Source organism: Mirounga angustirostris, unplaced genomic scaffold (assembly GCF_029215605.1).
Source record: "Mirounga angustirostris isolate CCGP_5_RB_7025 unplaced genomic scaffold, mMirAng1.0.hap1 SCAF_7, whole genome shotgun sequence".
NCBI lineage: Eukaryota > Metazoa > Chordata > Mammalia > Carnivora > Phocidae > Mirounga > Mirounga angustirostris.
Window position 1 is genome coordinate 75,570,016 of NW_026991715.1, and position 20,137 is coordinate 75,590,152.

The following is a 20,137-nucleotide window of genomic DNA, read 5'->3' on the forward strand; positions in this document are numbered from 1 at the left end:
CATTTTTCTCAATCCTGGTTGCATACTGGAATTATATGGGGTGGCTTTTTATTTTTTTAACTGAGATATAATTGGCATGTAACATCAGATTAGATTAGGGGCATAACATAATAGTTTGATGCGTGTATGTATTGTGAAATGATCACCACCATAAGTTTAGTTAACATCCATCACCGCATATAATTACAATTTTTTTTCTTGTGATGAACACTTTTAAGATCTACTTTTTTAGTCACTGTCAGACACACAAAACAGTATTGTTAACTACAGTCACCTCATTGGTGCTTTTAAAACATACTGATACTCAGTTAAAGCAGAATCTCTGTCTGATGGGGCCCAAGCATGGGGCTATTTTTAAAGGTCCCTAGAGATTATGATGTGCAGTCAGCTGTGACCCACTGGGGTAGCTGCAGCATCCATCCGAGTCATAGCTGGGTACATACATTGGCTTCCACCAAGAGCACATGTTCTATCTCCTAATTCCCTAATTGCTTAATCCTGGTAAGTATGCAAATATATTATCTGAAAAAGGGACAGTAACTGTGCAGAAAGCCCTTGGGTTGCTGCCCTACTTCATAAAAATCCCCTTCTCTGAGGGCATCATTGATGCTCTGTATATTCTAACCCTGTGCTCCCGGCCATACATGAGAAATGGACACCTCAACCAAGTTATTCCAACAATCTCTCTTTAAAATTTGAAGTTTGGAACACAGTTAGAGCTGATTGACAGTAAGCTAGTAATGCTGTTTGTAGCTTTTGATTTCATTGGTGTTAATACATTGTGGCCAATTTCAAGCTACTAATATACTATCATTTGGTTTGCAAAACTCCTGAAAATATAACAACTGGTTCTCCCAAGCCACTTTGAGCCAGCTCCAACACACCCATGGAGCTGAGTCATCTTAACATCAGCCCCTCAGATAAGATTCAAGGACACTTCCTGCTCTGTTCCCTGAATTTCCCAGGGCTAAGTGATGCAACCCTTAAATTCTCAGAGACATTCCTGTCATTCATCTTCCTTCCAGTAAATACTTTTTTTACTTTGTGGCTTAAGCTATTCACAACCAGTTTTTCCTACAACCCTAAAATAATGGGGCCACTCTTCCGTATGTTACCATTTTAGTTTGGGTAAGTTTATCAGTTGTTTAGAGAGAAGTAGGTAACAGGGCAGAAGAATTCCAGTGAAGGAAAGCTGAGTGAGCAACTACTGGTGGTGTGCGGGCTCCGTGTGCTTGTCGGGAGACAATGACAGAGAGGGTCACAGGGGGAGTAGAGGACAGGGGAGCGCTCAAAACAGACCTTATTTTCAGAATTCTCTGCCCAGCATGGCTTCTGACACTCTCTACCTCCTTCGGAAAGAATTTATCAAATGTCTTAAAAGGGCTATTGATCCAAACGCTATGGAAGCTAGGGTTGTTTATTTACAAGTACTCATCTTCTGTAGAAGAAGGCAAGATACTACAGCTTTGAGGAGTAGGGAAGAGAGGCAGAGAAAAGAGAGAGAACACATGGGGCAGGGGCACCTGCGGGGGCCCAGTCGGTTAAGCGTCCTACTCTTGTTTCCAGTTCAGGTTATGATCTCAGGGTTCTGAGCGTGAGCCCTGCGTCTGGCTCCGTACTCAGCACGGAGTCAGCTTGTCCCTCTGTTCCTCCCCCTGCTCACTCTCTCTTTATCTCTCTCTGTCTCTAAAATAAATAAATAAAATCTTTTTGAAAAATGGGGTAAAGACAATTATGTTCGTCTCTTCCCAAATACACAGGGGTGCTAAAGCATTCTATTCCTCAAAGTTCACAAACTTGTCTACAGAATGGCATATATATTGAATATGACCATCTATGTTACTAGGAAGAAAACGAAGCTCTAGTGCCAATAATGTATAATAGTTAAACTGGGAATAGAAAAATCAATAAAAATAAGGATGTCAGTGTAAAGCAACACTAATTATAGTCATTTATTCAAAATTCTCACCATCCAGGCTTCATTATGTCGCAAATTATTAATTACATGCACATCAGGAAATATATTACCTATAAACTTCGTTCTTTTATTTGACTAATTTATCCTTATAATACTTATAATACTTAACCTACATACTTTAGGCTGATGTGGCAGGTTTGTTTATTCAAATTTTTAAAAATTATCAGAACCTTTGCTCATATTCCAACATTCTCTGTGTGACCTTGGGGTATTCACTTGGTCCTTCCAGTCTTCCCTTTCCTCAAATGAAAATGACAATTAAATTAGATCATGCCTAAGATCCACTGTAGCTCTAATAGTCATGAATCTACGTATATTTGGACATGCACAATTTCATGTATGTGCAGAGAGTAAGAAATTATGTAAATACATGATTTAAAATCTGATTTCTTCATTTAGGGGGGAGGACAATTATTCTAATTTTCTGAATATTGAGAATGAAAGGAGTGGAGGTTCCCACTGGAACTATTCTATAAAAGATAAAATAAAATCTTCTGATTTTTTTTTTCTTTGAAGACCACATATTTTAAAATGTTCTTGGTAATAAAAGCTTACCAAACAATCAGGGCATAATTTAACTCCTGGAAGAATCCACTCTTGATACATATTAGATAATAAAACAGAAAGGTAATAGAACGGTCACAGACATGCTTATGGAGATGTTTATATCAGTGTTCTAACTCAGTCATAAAAACCAGAAAGCAAGGAAGATCTCCAGGAACTCCAAAGAGTTCCAAAGCTACCCAGTAATTATACTATGCTTTCCTGGTCCAGTGGTTTTTAAATGTGGGTGTTTGTCAATTGGGAAATGTGACACATACAAAGGCCTAGGATCTGTCGTACTTCAGTAGCCTGGCGCTCTGTATTGCTTTATTTGGTTTTGACACATACCAAAGGTTGAGAACACTGCCCTGATCTATTTGCTCTTCCCCTCTCCTTGACCAGTGGTTCTCAAAGTTTTCTGCACATTAGAATGACCTGAGGGACTTTTAAAAATCCTGACACCTAGTCTTGGGGAAGGTGGCAGAGTAGGAGGGTCCTACACTTACTTCATCCCACAAATGCACCTAGATAACACTCACATCAGTGTATATAATCCAGAAAATGACCCAAAGACTGGCAGAACAGATTTTCCCAAGTTAAATGTAGAGAAGAGGTCATATCAAAGAGGGTAGGAAGGGCAGAGACACAGTTGAGAGTCAAAGTGAGCCGCAAGACTGTCCACAGGAGGGAGGGATGCCAAGGGCTTAAAGAGGTGAGAGGACCAGACCCCACACCAGGCACATAAGGTACAGAGGACCCCACTGAGAAGAAGAATCCCCATTACAGCTGTCTTTGAAAACCAGAGGGTCCTAACTTTGCAAGTTCTTACAATCGGTGGGGCTTAACACATGAAATTTTAAAAATCAGCAGGCTTGGATCTGGGAAGCTAAAGGGCAATAGGAACTACCCTTAAAGAGTGAGCATAACAAAGAGCCCTGCTGAGATATAGCATAGAAGTAGCAGTTTGGAAAACACCTGGGGAAGGAGATTTATTTACTAATCTCAAAGTATATGCTGCAGAGGCATGGATCTTTGAGAGACTTCCCCAAGAACAAAAGAGCTGGCAAGGGCTATTTTCCTCTCCTGCCTGCCAGCCTACATACATGGAAACCAGCACAGCATGAACACTTTCCACCTCCTTGTTGATAGAACTACCCTGCCCCTACATTCTCTTGTGGAAACACCCTCTCCATCCCAGCCTCAGCAGATGTTTTCCTGGGTAGCTGCAAGTCCCCATCTCACATCGAACCTGTGCAGACCTTGCTGGCAGTGTGCACCCAGCCAGCCACTGTGTTCTCCTGTGGACCTATGCCACTAACAACCATTAGAGGTTGGCAGGAATCCTTCCAAAGAAGTGCCACAAGCCTGGCAGTGTGCAAGCAGCACCAACAAGGGCCAGCACCACTCCAAAGTGACTCCCTGAGGAGAGGGGAAGATAACCACACACACCAGTCAGACAGTGACCCCAGCAGTAGGCTGGGGGCTGACATCTGGTCTAACTGCAGGACCTGCCCACCAACAAAAGCTTCTCAGGGGACAACACAGACAAAGTGGTCAGCAGTTCGGTGCTACTGCAGTTTTGGCAAATGTCTGACTCAACTCAAGCCCTAGGCAGCCCCAGACTGGCCCACTAACAACACAGGGACCAAACAGTGCTCACAATAGGCAAAGAGAGCCATTGCAGACAACCAGACTGAAGGCAAATGCGACTTAGTCACAACAGCAGGGCACACGCAATACACATTGGAGACACCCCTGATGTGCCAGGTTCTGGTGAACAGGGGACATTGTACTGCAGGGCACTACAAGACCTCTTCTTCATAAGACCACTATTTTCAAGAGCAGGAGACAGAGCTGACTTTCTTAACATGTAGAAACAGACACAGAGAGTTAGACAAAATGAGGAGACAGAGGAATTGTCCCAGAGAACAAGACAAAAATCACAGCAAAAGAGCTAAATGAAGCAGAGATAAGAAATATGTTCTATAGAGAATATAAATTAATGATTATAAAGATACTCACTAGACTTGAGAAAAGAGTGGCAGACCTCCCTTAACAAAGAGACAGAAAACATAACAAAGAGACAGAAAACATAAAAAAAATCAGAGATGAAGAACTCAATAACTGAAATTAAAAATACACTACAGCAGGGGTCCCTAGGTGGCTTAGTCAGTTAAGTGTCTGTCTTTGGCTCAGGTCAAGATCTCAGGGTCCTGAGATCAAGCCCCATGTCAGGCTCCCTGCTCAGTGAGGAGTCTGCTTCTCCCTCTCTCTCTGCCCCTACCCCCTGCTCATGCTCTTTCTCTCCCTCTTTCTCTCAAATAAATAAATAAAATCTTTAAAAAAAAATACACTACAGCAAATAAATAGTAGACTAGAAGAAACAGAAGAATGGATCAGTAACCTGGAGGACAGAGTAATGGAAAGTGATCAAGCTGAGTAGGAGAGAGAAAAAAGAAGAAAGAGTGAAAAAGGACTAAGGAAACTCAGTGACAACACCAAGTATAATAACATTCTCATTATAGGAATGCCAGAAGGAAGAGAGAAAAGGGGACAAAAAATGTATTTGAAGAAATAATAGCTGAAAAATTCCCAAATCTGAGGAAGGAAATACAAATCCAGATCCAGGAGACACAAAGATTTCCCAACAAAACCAACACAAGGAGGTCCACACCAAGACACATACTAATTAAAATGGCAAAAAGTAGTAATAAAGAGAGAATAGTAAAAGCAGCAAGGGAAAAGAAAGCAGTTACATACAAGGGGAAACCCTATAACGCTACCAGCTAATTTGTCAGCAGAAATTTTGCAGGCCAGAAGAGAGTGGCATGATATATACCACTCCATTATATATTTCAGGTTTATATGGAATATTCTCCAGAAAAGATCACATATTATGCCACAAAACAAGTCTCAACAAATTCAGAAAGATAGAAGTCATACCATGCATCTTTTCTGACCACAATGCTATGGAACTAGAAATCAACCATAAGAAAATATCTGGAAAGAACACAAATATATGGAGGTTAAATAACATGCTACAAAACAATGAATGATTAAACAAGAAATCAAAGAATAAATAGAAAAATACATGGAGACAAATGAAAATGAAAACAGAATGGTCCAAGATCTTTGGAATGTAGCAAAAGTTGTTCTAAGAGGGAGTTTACAGCAATACAGGCCTATTTCAAGAAGCAAGAAATATCTCAAATAAACAACCTAATCTTACAACTAAAGGAGCTAGAAAAAGAAGAACAAACAAAACCCATACTGTTAGAAGGAAGGAAATAATAAAGATGAAATCAGAAATGAACAAAATAGAAACTAAAAATAATAAAAAAAAAAGAACAGATCAATGAAACCAGAAGGTGGTTTTTTAGGAAAGATCAACAAAATTGATAAACCTTTAGCCAGACTCATAAAAAAAAAGAAAGAAAAAAAGAGAGAGAGGACTCAAAACAAAATCAGAAATGAAAGAGGAGTAATAACAACAAACACCACAGAAATACAAACAATTATAAGGGGATATTATGAAAAATTATATGCCAACAAATTGGACAACCTAGAAGAAATGGATAAATTCCTAGAAACATACAACCTTCCCAAACTGAATCAGGAATCAGGAAGAAATAGAAAATTTATACAGACTGATTGCCAGCAATGAAATTGAATCAAAAAACTCCCAACAAACAAAAGTTCAGATCCAGATGTCTTCACAGGTGATGTCTACCAAACATTTAAAGAAGGGTGCGGAGTGCCTGAGTGAGTCAGTTGGTTGAGCGTCCGACTCTTGGTTTCGGCTCACGTCATGATCTCAGGGTTATGAGATGGTCATGAGCAGGTCCATGTTCAGCGAGGAGTCTGCTTGAGACTCTCTCTCTCCCTCTCCTGCCCCTCTCTCTACTCACATGCTCTCTCTCTCTCAAATACATCTTTTAAAAAAAATAAAAAAGAGTTCATATCTATTCTTCTCAAACTATTCCAAAAAATAGAAGAGGAAGGAAAGCTTCCAAATTTATTCTATGAGGCCAGCATTACCCTGATACCAAAACCAGTTAAAGACACTAAAATAAAAAAGAGCGAGTGAGAGAGAGAACTATAGGCCAATATCTCAGATGAACATAGGTGTAAAAATCCTCAACAAAATATTAGCCAATTGAATACAATATATTAAAAAAAAATCATTCACCATGATCAAGTGGGATTTATTTCTGGGATGCCAAGGTGATTCAGTATTTACAAATCAATCAGTGTTATACATCACATCAATAAGAGAAAGGATAAAAACCATACGATCATATCAATAGAAGCAGAAAGAGTATTTGACAAAGTACATCTATTCATGATAAAAACCTTGAGTAAAGTAGGTTTAGAGGGAACATACTTCAACATAATAAAGTTCATTTATGAAAAACCCTTAGCTTAACATCATACTAAATGGTGAAAAACTGAAATATTTCCCCCTAAGATCAGGAGCAAGACAAAGATGTGCACTATCATCACTTTTATTCAACATAGTACCAGGACTTCTAGCAATCAGACAACAAAAAGAAATAAAAGGCATCAAAATTGGTGAGGAAAAAATAAAATTTTCACTATTTGCAGATGACATAATACTATGTATATAAACCCCAAAAACTCTACCAAAAAATTACTAGAACTAATAAATGAATTTAGTAAAGTTGCAGGATACAAAATCATTGTGCAGAAATCCATTGCATTCCTATACACAAATAACGAAGTAGTAAAAAGAGAAAACAGTTCCATTTACAATTGTACCAAAATTAATAAAATACCTAAGAATAAACTTAACCAAGGAGGTGAAAGACCTATACTCTGAAAATTATAAAACACTGATGAAAGAAATTTAAGATGACACAATAAATGGAAAGATATTCCATGCTCATGGGTTGGAAGAACAAATATTGTTAAAATGTCCATACTACCCCAAGTAATCTACAACTGAATGGAATCCTTATCAAAATGCCAATAGCATTTTTCACATAATTAGAACAAATAATCTTAAAATTTTTATGGAACCACAAAGGACTCCTAATAGCCAAAGCAGTCTTGAAAAAGATCACAACTGGAGGTATAGCAATATGAGATTTCAAGATATACTACAAAGCTGTATTAATCAGAACAATATGGTACTGGTGCAAAAATAAACACATAGATCATTAGAACAGAATAGAGAGCCCAGAAATAAACTCACAATTATATGGTCAATTAATCTTTGACAAAGCAGGAAAAAATATGCATTGGGAAAAAGATAATCTTTTCAACACGTAGTTTTGGGAAAACTGGACAGCTACATACAAAAGAATGAAATTGGACCACTTTGTTACACCATACACAAAAATTGATTCAAAATGGATTAAGGACCTAAATGTGAGACCTGAAACCATAAAAATCCTTGAAGAGAGCACAGGCAGTAATTTCTCTGACGTTGGCCACAGCAACATTTTTCTACATATGTCTCCTGAGCAAGGGAAACAAAAGCAAAAATAAACTATTGGGACTATATTGAAATATAAAGCTTCTTTGCAGTAAGGAAATCATCAGCAAAACTAAAAGGCAACCTATGGAATGGGAGAAGATATTTGTAAATGACACATGTGATAAAGGGTTAGTATCTAAAATATATAAAGAACTTCTACAACTCAAAACCAAAAAACAATCCAATTAAAAAAATGGGCAGAAGACATTGAACAGACACTTCTCCAAAGAGGATATGCAGTCAGTCAACAGACATATGAAAAGATGCCCAACATCACTCATCTTTAGGGAAATGCAAATCAAAATTACCATGAGATATTACCTCACACCTGTCAGAATGGCTAAAATCAAAACCACAAGAAACAACAAGTGTTGGTGAGACTGTGGAGAAAAAGGAGCCCTCTTGCACTGTTGGTGGGAATGCAAATTAGTGCAGCCACCTTGGAAAAGAGTATGGAGATGCCTCGAAAAATTGAAAATAGGATTACCATATGATCTATTAATCCCACTACTGAGTATTTACTCAAGAATACAAAAATACTAATTCAAAAAGATATATTTACCTTTATGTTTATGGCAGCATTATTTACAATTGCCAAATTGTGGATGCAACTGAAGTGTCCATTGACAGATGAATGGATAAAGAAGTGCTATATATACATATACAATGGAATATTACTCAGCCATAAAAAAGAATGAAATCTTGGTATTTGCAACCACATGTATGGATCTAGAGGGTATAATGCTAAGTGAAATAAGTCAGTCAGAGAAAGACAAATACTATTTGATTTCACTTATATTTGGAATTTAAGAAACAGAACAAAGGAACCATGTAAAAAAGAGATAAACCAAAGACCAGACTTTTAATTATAGAGAATAAACTGATGGTTACCAGAGGGTAGGTGGATGGGGGGATGGATGAAATAGATAAAGGGAAGTACACTTATCTTGAAGAACACTAAGTAATGTATAGAATTGATGAATCATTATACTGGACACCTGAAACCAATAAAACACTGTATGTTAATTATAGTGGAATTAAAATTTTAAGAATCCTGACACCGAGGCCAGACTCTATACCAAACGAATCAGAATCTCCACAAGGAGCTAGACATCAGTATCTTTTATAACTCCGAAGTTGATTGCAATATGCTGCCCACTTTGAGAACTCATGTCCTCTACCAGTTCTTCTTAAACTTTAATGTGCATGTGAATTTCCTAGGAACCTTGTTAATATGCAGATTCTGATTTAGTAGGTCTGGGATGGGACATGAAATTCTACATTTCTAACAAGCTCCCAAGCGATCCCATTGCTGCTGGTCCAGGATCACATCCTAAGGAGTGAAGTGGTGGATAACAATTTTATATTTTGTTCTCTTTCCCAAACTCCCACATCCTCTTCCCTACCCAGACAATGAGAAAATGAATTGAAATTCAAAATTCAGAAATGGAGAAGCAATGATAAAAGGATTAGTTGATTTGGAGAGTGCTACCGCTGATGTAAATAAATTTTTTAAAAAGGAACAAATGATGAATTTAAGTTCCTATTTGGACTCTATAATCAGTTGGTCATTGGAATGGCATAATGAGAGTCCAGGAAAATGCCACTTAAAATTTAAGTCCACGTGAGACAAATCTTTTTTAAAATGTGCTAGACAAAGATAATCTGAAAGCCCTATTTGTAAGTAAGAAGAGTTGAGAGAAATAAATGGATGCTAAAATATTGCTTCTGAGAAACTTTTCCTGATGACACCTTCCTATTGTAATAAAGAATTCAAATTGGAGAAAGGGTTCCTAAGAACTCTTTAAGATAATTTTGTGATTACTGTATATTATACCATTGCAATAGACTTTCCCTCAATCTATCTAAATAAACTTTTACTTGCTTGAACAATAATAAGAAATTAAATAAGATTGATTTCCATTAAATCTTGTTGATTTTTATTTTTTATTTATTTTTATTTTTAAAAATTTTTAAACATATTTTATTGATTTATTTGAGAGAGAGACAAAGAGAGCACAAGCAGGAGGGAGGGGCAGAGGGAGAGGGGAGGGACAAGCAGATTCCCCACTGAGTTGGGAGCCTGATATGGGGCTTGATCCTAGGACCCTGAGATCATCACCTTAGCCAAAGTCAGATGCTTAACAAACTGAGCCACCAGGTGCCCCTCTCTTGGAGATTTATACTGCGTTATTAGCATGTTACTAAAGGGTCTCTTACTACAGTCTCTTGCAAAAAATAAAAATACAAAATTAAGCCACTCAGCTCTCTCTAGGCTGCTGCTTTCCTGACCTGTTATTCCACAGAAAACTCCCCCATCACCCACCTGTCTACCTGCCCCTACCCCAGCACCACACATTAGCATCCCATGGTGCCTATTTTGTAAAATGCTCTTTTAGAGCCACAGGCCTAATAACAGAGCTTGAGGGGGTCAGAAAACATCTTGGCCTGCTCAATTGCTTTCACTTTCTTTCTACTCCCTCAAAAATATCTATTTTAATATATAAATAGCATCCATGAAAATTATTTCTGATAAGAAAGGCTTTCAGGGAATTAAAAACCCATAATTAAACTATGGTCTATATTTAATTAATGCTTTATAGTAATTAAAATTTTCTTCTAACCGAAGGCATGACTTTGATATTTGATTATCTGAAAGTAATTTTTTTAAGCAATAATCCTGTCTCTGTTGAAGCATGATTTTGAGAAGTTGGGTGAACTTCATCAGACTGTGCTGTGACTTACATTGTGTGTCTCCTTTCACTGATGAAGAAGGAGCACGGATACCAACATCTACAAATTCATTCGGTTATGAGCTAAACACTGAGACAAAAGTCTAGTGCCCTCTGCATGCTTAGGACACAGATCAGTGGTTGGCATGGTCTCTTACTACAGTTAAACTGGACCGCTTGATGGATAGATAATGTCAAACATTTTTTTGGTGCTGCTTTTCTTTGGTTTCTTTCTTTTCTCCACCTCATTCCTGTAGGTTTGCGTCCAAACAACCTGCAGGCATGCCACAGCAGACCTACACACTGAGGCTGACTTCGCTTGACGTAGTCAGTCCAGGACAGTGAGTACAATATCTGTTTCCTGGCAATCCTCCTCTCGAGCCCTGGGCCTGGAGCAGATACAATGACAGGCCTCTCCAGCCCTGAAGCAGCAGATGCAGAGTCAGGAGGAGCCAAAGAACACAACTGGGTACCTTAGCTGGGGCCAGGAGCACATGATTGCCCGGGCTGAAGATGGCAATGAAATACTAACCTTTTCCCAGGAAAGCGGAGACATGGGAAAAAGGACAAGAGCCAGAGGAAATACCAAAGAGGAGAAAGCCAGGAAGAGTGAAGGAGACCAACGGCAAGGACAGCACAGATAAAAATTGTGGCATACAAGACAAGCAGCAAGTCCTCTGACAGCTGAGGAGAGAAAAAACAATTGACTTAGAGCAGTTCTGTTATGTGGAAAGGGGGACAAACAGCCTCCAAGGCCTCAAAAGTGTACCAATGAAAACATTCACTTATGTATTCATTGATTCATTCATTCATTGATTCATTCATTCGTTATTCAGTTGTTCATTCATCCAACAAACAGTGAGTTCTCTCTGTGGGAATCCTAAACTTGGTTTTCTTCCAGACTCTCACTTCTTCTATTCCAATAGACCAAGGCTCTTAGATTCTCTGACGTGCTGCAACAAAGAGAGTGTCACTACATTTTTATGGCCCTATATACTCAGGAGCATGACGTCTGGCATAGCTAACCCAGATGAACAACCTTATTTTTATGAGAAAGGAGTGACAGTAAGGATGAATGCCGACCGAAGACAAGATTGCTATCTCTAACCTCCCCAATCTGTGTGTACCATAAAGCCCCATCCCCATCACAGATAGAAAATAAACCCTGGGGGCACCTGGGTGGCTCAGTCGGTTAAGCGACTGCCTTCGGCTCAGGTCATGATCCTGGAGTCCCTGGATCGAGTCCCGCATTGGGCTCCCTGCTCGGCGGGGAGCCTGCTTCTCCCTCTGACCCTCCCCCCTCTCATGAGCTCTCTCTCTCTCTCTCATTCTGTCTCAAATAAATAAATAAAATCTTTAAAAAAAAAGAAGAAAATAAAAGAAAATAAACCCTGAACAAGAAAGGCAGAACCCCAAAATTCTCTAAGAAAACCATGCTTTGACTCCTGAATTTCTAAATTGGGTGGATTTGAGACTCAAGATAGTTCAGTCCGTTCAAGTAAATCACTTGTAGGAAAAAAAAAATACAATTTTTGCATATCTAGATCTGTGGTTCAAGAAACTTATGTTCCTGAGTTTGTTTGGAAATAAATATTGAAAAAAAATGCATTCCCAGAATTTTCTAGTTAAAATTTTATGACAAGTTATAGGACCTCTATTTAATAACAACAAAAATGGTATTATGTTCCCATAAATATAATTTACTGCTTTCCTGCTTTTGAAAAAATAACTTATTTTAGATGCAGAGGCTCATATTCAAGTCTGACAATTAAAATAGATTTTGCAAAAAACCATATTACAATCCCATAGTTTTAAATTTAGTTTTACAATGCTCAGATGGTAATGTGAATAGAATTGGTAACTCAATTACTTTTCAAATAAGTACCTTGATGAATATATTCATTTTCTCCTGACAGGGAATTATTATTGCCTTAAATTTAATCTTAGTTCTGCACACGCTGCAGGGATTTTCATGGCTAAACTGTTTTAAATTATCTTATGATTCATCTACCTTGAAATATGAATGCACTCTACCCACAATAAGGCAGAATAATATGTAGTAGACGGTAGATTAATTTAAATTTGATTTTGTAGAAATATTTTATTAAAAGATTTCTCTTACGTGGCTAAAAATCATGCCCCTTGATTCACTTCACGGGAAGAGCTGGGAGACGGAGCTGAGCTGGTAGTATGTGCTGGTCGTATGTTCACTCACTGAGCAAATACAGAGTTAAGCAGATAAAGGATGAAGGCCAGAAGCTCTGCTAAAACGAAGAAGAGCAAATCAGTCTTCAGGTCTAGAAGATACTGAGGAAGGAAAGGCCAGTCTGTATTCTCTAAGGACAGGACTGGGGCCCCTGGTTCTGGGGGAGATGTTGTTTGTTCTCTGCTCTGGTTGGCAATAACCCATGGACAGAAGGTAGGGGAGAACAGAATCTAGACCATAGCAGAAATAGATCAGAAATCTATCTGCAGGTCAATCTGACTATATGAGTCCAATACAAAAAGACTGCGCTTGCCTTAGCCTCACACATATTAAGAATATGTACACTATCAAGTTCCAAAAAATGATTTCAAAAGTCAGTACCAATGCTGTGTATACTTATCTCTAGTTAAACATGGTACAGATGGACAAATGCCAAGAACTGGAAGGTATAAAGGCACCTATTGGGTAAGGAGGGCAACTATTATCAACTTAATTTGGCCCAGTGGACCCATTTTCCTCTCACAAGGGATTGGATAATCTGAGTTGTATTCATTCACATTGTAAACCAGGGAACAAACTTGGAAGGGCAAAGTTCCTTTCCCACATGGGCCAGTGGCAGATGTAAATTTGAAACTCACAGTGAAATGCGGCTTTGGAAAAATGGTTTTCTCCATGCAGTGCTTTATAATTTGTTTTGTGGGGGGCGCCGGGGTGGCTCAGTCACTTAAGCGTCCAAGTCTTGGTTTCGGCTCAGGTCATGATCTCAGGATCGTGGGATTGAGCCCCACGTGGGGCTCCGCATTCATCATGGAGTCTGCTTGAGATTCTCTCTTTCTCCCTCTCCCTCCCCCCTGCATCTTCCCCTACTCACTTTCTCTCTCTCTCTCTCAAATAAATAAATCTTTAAAAATTTTGTTTTATGAGCAGAGTGCCTAAGGTAACAGAAAATAACGTTACAAGTTTGAAGTCCAATCAACCTCGAAGTACTTAAAAGTTCTAAGAAAAGATAGCTTTCCTGCAGGTTAGAAAGGTAAGCAAAGTCAAGCAGACTCTTACTAGTGTTAGCAATTGCATTTGTGCCCAAAGGGGAGGAAGCATTCACTTAGAAAGAACAGTAAAAGACGGGTTTTGTAAGGACATTATTTCATTGGAGGAAAACTGTAATCACTGCCATGTTTGACCCCATCTTGAGTTAAATAATCCTGCTCTCTTACCTCGGAGCAGTCTTGAATACACACACAAATACAGATGTGTTCCCAGAGTTAATTACTTAATCTTCTTAACATCTACTTTTCTCACCGATAAAATGGGAGTAATAGTATCAACCTCCTAAGTCTATTGTGAGAACAAATGAGATGATCCTGCGATGCATTTAGCATACTGGCCATCTAGAAGGTAGTCAAGGTCAATAAAAGATTGTAGCCATTGATGCAAATTAGTACTGTGTGTTTTTTCAATAGACACCCCAAGTATGTAAACAGATATTGATGAAGTAGTCGACAGCCCATAATTTTACTAGGATTTATAAACAAATCAAATTAAGCAGATATATGGACTCAAATCAATGAAGGCCAATGTTGTGAAAGATCCCCGAACACTCTCGGTTTTTATTTTCATCTTTTTTGTTCAAGTGACAAATATAGGCATTTACAATAGCACCTCTACGTGTTCCTGAAAAACTTTGCATTTGCAAAAATTGCACACTAAAAATAACAGAGTCTATAGGGGAAAAATAGCATTAAGGGCAGAGTAGTCAAAACCAATGCAACTTTGAAATCAACGCCCGAAACAAAACCAATTAAAATCCTAATAGGAGGGATGTCTGGGTGGCTTGGTCAGTTAAGCGTCTGCCTTCGGCTCAGGTCATGATCCCAGGGTCCTGGGATGGAGTCCCGCATTGGGCTCCCTGCTCAGCGGGAAGCCTGCTTCTCCCTCTCCCTCTGCTGCTCTGCCTGCTGTGCTCTCTCTCTCTCTAGCAAATAAATAAATAAAATCCTTAAAAAAAAATCCTAATAGGAAATTATATTAATATGGCTAAATTTCCATGGGCATTTGCTGAAGAATCTCAGTCATTCCAACCTCAGCGGCCCTTTACACTGGAGTCGTGCTTACTTTGCCTTTTGAAATCAAGTCCCTGAAGACAGGCACTTCCACAGAAATCAGTTTCACCAAAATCGACAAATGAAATCCAACAGCAGCCTTCACACAACTTCCCTAATACACTGACCTCATTCTCCAATTTACAAATCATATATATTAAATTAATTAAACAGGTGGCCATGAGACTGAGGGGATTCTAATACCTCAGCAGCCTATGTGGGCAATCCGAAACCTATACCTGTAAATGCCTCAAGGTTAAGAAATGGAAACCTAAGGACAACCAATCACAAACAACCAATGATGCTTTCCCAGATACAAATGCTTAAGCTACAGCCAAATAATTTTCTTGCTTTGCTTCTACCTCTTCACTCTAGAAGTCTTTCCCCTAGCTTCTGTCTATGGCACACTCCTGACTATATCCAGTTTGACGCTGCCTGATTCAAATTGAGTGGTGCTCAAATACATGCTTAAAATCTTTAATATGCCTCAGTTTAGCTTTTAACACATATGTATAAATTAGTATTAAAGAAAAACACACTGTGGGAGAACAGACTCTATGTTTGCATCAGCATGATGATGATAACAACTGTAATGATGATACTCACCACTTAAGCCTTCTTGCCTATGGAAAAGTACTTGCAACCCATGGAGAAAGTTGAATAAATATCCAGTGAAATTGAACTGCAAGAATATAAATAGTAACTGTCAAAATACTTTCACAGCATGTATTGTATCTCTCATTCTTGAAACAATTGTGTATCTAGAAGGCTTTGGAGAAAAAGTCAACCCAAATGGGTGGCCAGAGGTATGATCAGATCAATACTCCTGGTGGGGCTTCCCTAGTGAATTGCATAGCAACCTCTGATTTCAGGATGAAGGCTACCATTCCTTTTTATAACTCCACAACCAGGCACACGGTTTCAAAAAAGAGAGAATGATGACATATTTTAAACCTTGGCTCACCACCAATCTGAGACAATTGCAACAGAACTTTGGCTACCCTTGGATCATTTCCACCTCTCTACCACTTACTCAACAGCTTGAGCCACACTTAGATCTGCTTTCACAGTCAACTGAATTTGGGGCCCAAGACGTCTCCTTCTTGATCTTGTAGGTAAAAGGGAATGGAAAGATGCAGAAGAAGGTGATTTTCAGTTCTCTGGTAATTAGTGTAAACACACACATAGGCACACATGTGCACATATAAGTGTTTGTGGGTCTGTGTTTTCCTTCTCAAGTATAAATGCAACATTCCACATGGGGACTATGTATCTGCCTTTCTGCCCCTGCACATCTCCTATCACCACTGAAGCCCAGAGCTAGGCTCAAAACTAGGAGAGCTAAAGAGTTTTCTAAGTCACAAAGTTTTGATGTGTGTTATCAGGGCTGATAGTTCACAGGTGTGCACATTATAGTTGTTCCAGTTGCTAAAATGTTGAAAGATTTCTATATAGTTTCCCTGAGCCCACACATCTCTAGACCACCATCCTGGTCTCCCTGGTTTCTTCCTTGCAACTTCCAGAAATTGTCCATCCCACCTCATGCCACTCTGGACTTCCTCACCAACCAGAAGCAAAAGGTTTAATGTCTGGCCCAGTGGGCATCCAGGCTTTGTTCTGTGCTAAGACAGTCACCATTCTGATTGGTCTGTGGTATGCATATGTGCAGTAGTGATTACTAAATATTTTAATGTCCCCCTAGCTAAAACATCACTGGACATGTCACATGACGGGGGAAATCATATTTTCTGCAACTTCCATCCAGGAGACCACTGTATGGAGTTAGGAGGGATAGTGTTAAAACCTTTGAGATGGAAAATAGGATGAGACCACAAGCAACATTTTCAACTTACTGCCATCTAAGGAAGAGAAGAAAGAGCGGTCTTGACAAGGGCAGTGTTGGGAATGACTGCACAACCCCAGGTGAAGAGCTGCGACAATTGCAGTAAAACTATTCTCCCTTCCTCACATGAAGAAGTCAACCTTCCCCACAAAGATATTTTAACAAATATTTGAAGAATATTAGTTTGGAAAGGGATAACTTATTAGTCTTTCAGGGATAAGAATGTTTCAGTCTACTAGTGTTTGAGCAATTTGACACCAGCCTCCACCTTCCCAGAGCAAGTTCAAACCCTACCTCATAACCTGGTGACCATCCCGTTCTCAGGAACAGTTAAAGAGCTAGTTCACCTCTCACTGGAGTGACTCATATCGGCTGTCCTGTGGCTTCTGCTCTGTTGCCCTCATTCCATTAACTAATGGCCACAGATCCACGGCTGACCCCTCGGCTGTGCTTGGTCCATTTCCACTCTCCGCACCTCTGACACAGTTCTCACTGGGGCGCTTTCTTCGTGGGTCTCTTCCACATGATACCATATCAAATCGACACCACCAGCTTTCCTATATAAATCTCCCCATTTTATCCATTTCACTTTTCTGCTGGGTTTTCCATCTCTTACCTCTTGCTGGATCTTATGGACACTGACTGACCACTTCTCAGAACTCCCCTCTCTCCAGAAACCCCGATTCCTGCCTGGTCTTTCTGTATCCCGATGCCCTCAGTTGGGCTCCTTCCTTCACAGCCTCAGCTCTACAGATCTTTTAGTTTAGGCCTCACCACACTTACTTCTCTGAACCACTTGCTGTTGGCCCAAGTGTAACCTATTCTGCCTCCAAACCTCCCCACATGTTGTTCTCTTTGCTTAAGATGTGATCTCCACTCTTTGCCTGGCTCGCTCCTTCTCATCTTTCAGGACTCAATGTCATGTCGCTTCCTCAAAGAAGCCTCCTCAGATTCCCAAGGCCTGGGTTAGGTTAACCTTCTGTGAGCTCTCAAGCACCTTGGCTTACTCCTGGCACACGCAGATCACACCAGGTATTGTTATCTTTTTGTTTGGCTGTTTCCCCGACTAGAAGTGAGTACTTGGAGAGGAGGAATGGCATCTTGTGATCATTTTATCCTCAACACCTACAGTGCCTGGCACATAAAAAACTCTCAGTAAATTTTAGTGTAATGAATACAACAATAAAAATGCAATAAAAATAGGTAATACTTCTTGTAATAGTGTTGTACGGTGACAGACAGCAGCTACATTTGTGGGGAGCATAGCATCATGTGTAGACTCGTTGAATCACTATGCTATACACCTGAAACTAATGTAACATTGTGTGTCAGCTCTATGCCAATAAAAACATAGTTAATACTTTCCAATGCAACCCTGCAAAGCAGTTGTATCATCATCATTCCTATTTTGCAGATGAGGAGACTAAGCAGAGAAATTAAGTGGCTTTCCCAAAGTTACACAGCCAAGAAACATAGATGTGACTTACTTGCAAATCCAGGTAGGTTGGCTTCAGAGACTAATTGCTTCTGTGTACCCTATGCCCTTGCCTTTGAGTTAGAGGTAGAATCATAGCAATAATATAGTATCATTTGCCATTACTTTAAAATAAGCTTTAATTTAAAAGCCACATATGAGTGAGAAAACATGTTTTATATTCAGTTTATTTTAATCCTGACAGAACACTCGTAATTTATGTCCAGGCCTACATGGCAGGTCCCTAAGGATCAGGATAGAGAGGAAGGAAGCAAATAAGTGGAGCCAGAGGAAAAATAACAAAAATCATGTCCGAAGGATAAAGTAGAGATCAGGTCCTCAAAATGTGTTAAAAATGCTAGCAAGGGTGGGGTAGGCGTCTGAGAGCAAGAGCAAGGAACAGCAGGTTGGAGGGGCAAAGAGGCTGAGGTCTGGGAGATCATTAGTATCTGATCAATTTGGTTACAGCAAACATTGAGTCAGTGGTCCAATTGTAAATCTCTTCTTCACTTAATTGCACCTAATAACCTTGAGCTAATAACTTAATGATCCGTGACAGTCATTTGACTTGAGATTTATGCCAAAGAATATTGAGTGTTTCTCAGATTTCTCTGAACCTTAAATTTGGGTGACAGTGTTTGTCTTCAGGAATAAAGTCAACGTGATTTATACCACAGGACGATTCTCTCCCATGCCAGCATTTTACCTATTACATATGCTGCCTTAAAAGAGCCCAGAGAGGGCCCCTGGGTGGCTCAGTTGGTTAAGCAACTGCCTTCGGCTCAGGTCATGATCCTGGAGTCCCGGAATCGAGTCCCGCATCGGGCTCCCTGCTCAGCGAGGAGCCTGCTTCTCCCTCTGACCCTCCCCGCTCTCATGTACTCTCTCTCATTCTCGCTCTCTCAAATAAATAAATAAATCTTAAAAAAAAAAAAAAGAGCCCAGAGAATCTCTTAATGTAATCATGGTATATAAATAAATCGTCAATATAGCTAACATTTCATGTCCAGAACAGAAGATTAGCCATGAAATAAAAGTGAGAAAACCAAGAATACCAATGCGGAACGCCAGCAGTATATTCTCATCATCTCAAAACTTCCCCGTGTCCTTGGTTCACAGGCACACGCAAATCAAACAGTACCCACCACAAAAGAATTCTGAGAAGCCTAGCTCTGAAGATTGCTCCTTCAAAATGTAGTATTAGCTGCCACACTTACAAATGAAGAAGGTGAAACCCATGTTAGACCAGCACCATGCCTGCGGCCCCCATCCACACGCACACACCGTGGGAAGCGGACCGGTTTTCTTCATCTCATTCTGCCACGGTGGCTAGCACAGGGCCTGGCTTTCTAGGAAGCAGATGTTTGCAGAACTGGGTCTCTGAGTCACACAGGAGCATTCTTCCTGGCCCTTGCAGGCTGTACTCAGGCTCCGTTCCATGTGGGTAAAAAGCTCCTTGGAGACACAGGGCGCAAGCACACCAGTGGGCCCTGCTCCAGCTTCAGATTCCCAACAAGATGCTCCTCTGCAAGTGCATGTTGAGTCAAGGGAACAGGTCAGTTGGCTACACTGCTGCCTCAAGCTTCCACACTGTCTGTTCTGTGATTCTGAACTGGCCGAACCAAGATGGACATTCTCCTCTGGGGGTAGAGGGCTCCCTGCTCGTCTCTTTCTAGAATGGACATATCCTGTGTCTCAGTGGCCCTCTAGCCACATGGCAACAGGGCAAATGCCCTGGACAGAGTTGGAAGGCTAGACCACT

The 20,137-nt window shown here is 39.8% G+C and overlaps 1 protein-coding gene across 1 annotated transcript in view; it reads right to left on the reverse strand.

Moving 5' to 3' along the window:
- The window catches only part of ERAP1 (endoplasmic reticulum aminopeptidase 1), an 82,429-nt gene extending 62,698 nt beyond the window's left edge, over positions 1-19,731 (reverse strand). Inside the window, exons 1-2 of the mRNA XM_064596415.1 lie at positions 19,593-19,731; positions 15,665-15,740 (exon numbers count right to left, since the gene is read on the reverse strand). The gene's annotated coding sequence lies outside the window, so the exon portion shown is untranslated. The remainder of the gene's footprint in view (positions 1-15,664; positions 15,741-19,592) is intronic.
- Between the last annotated feature and the right edge of the window lie 406 nt (positions 19,732-20,137).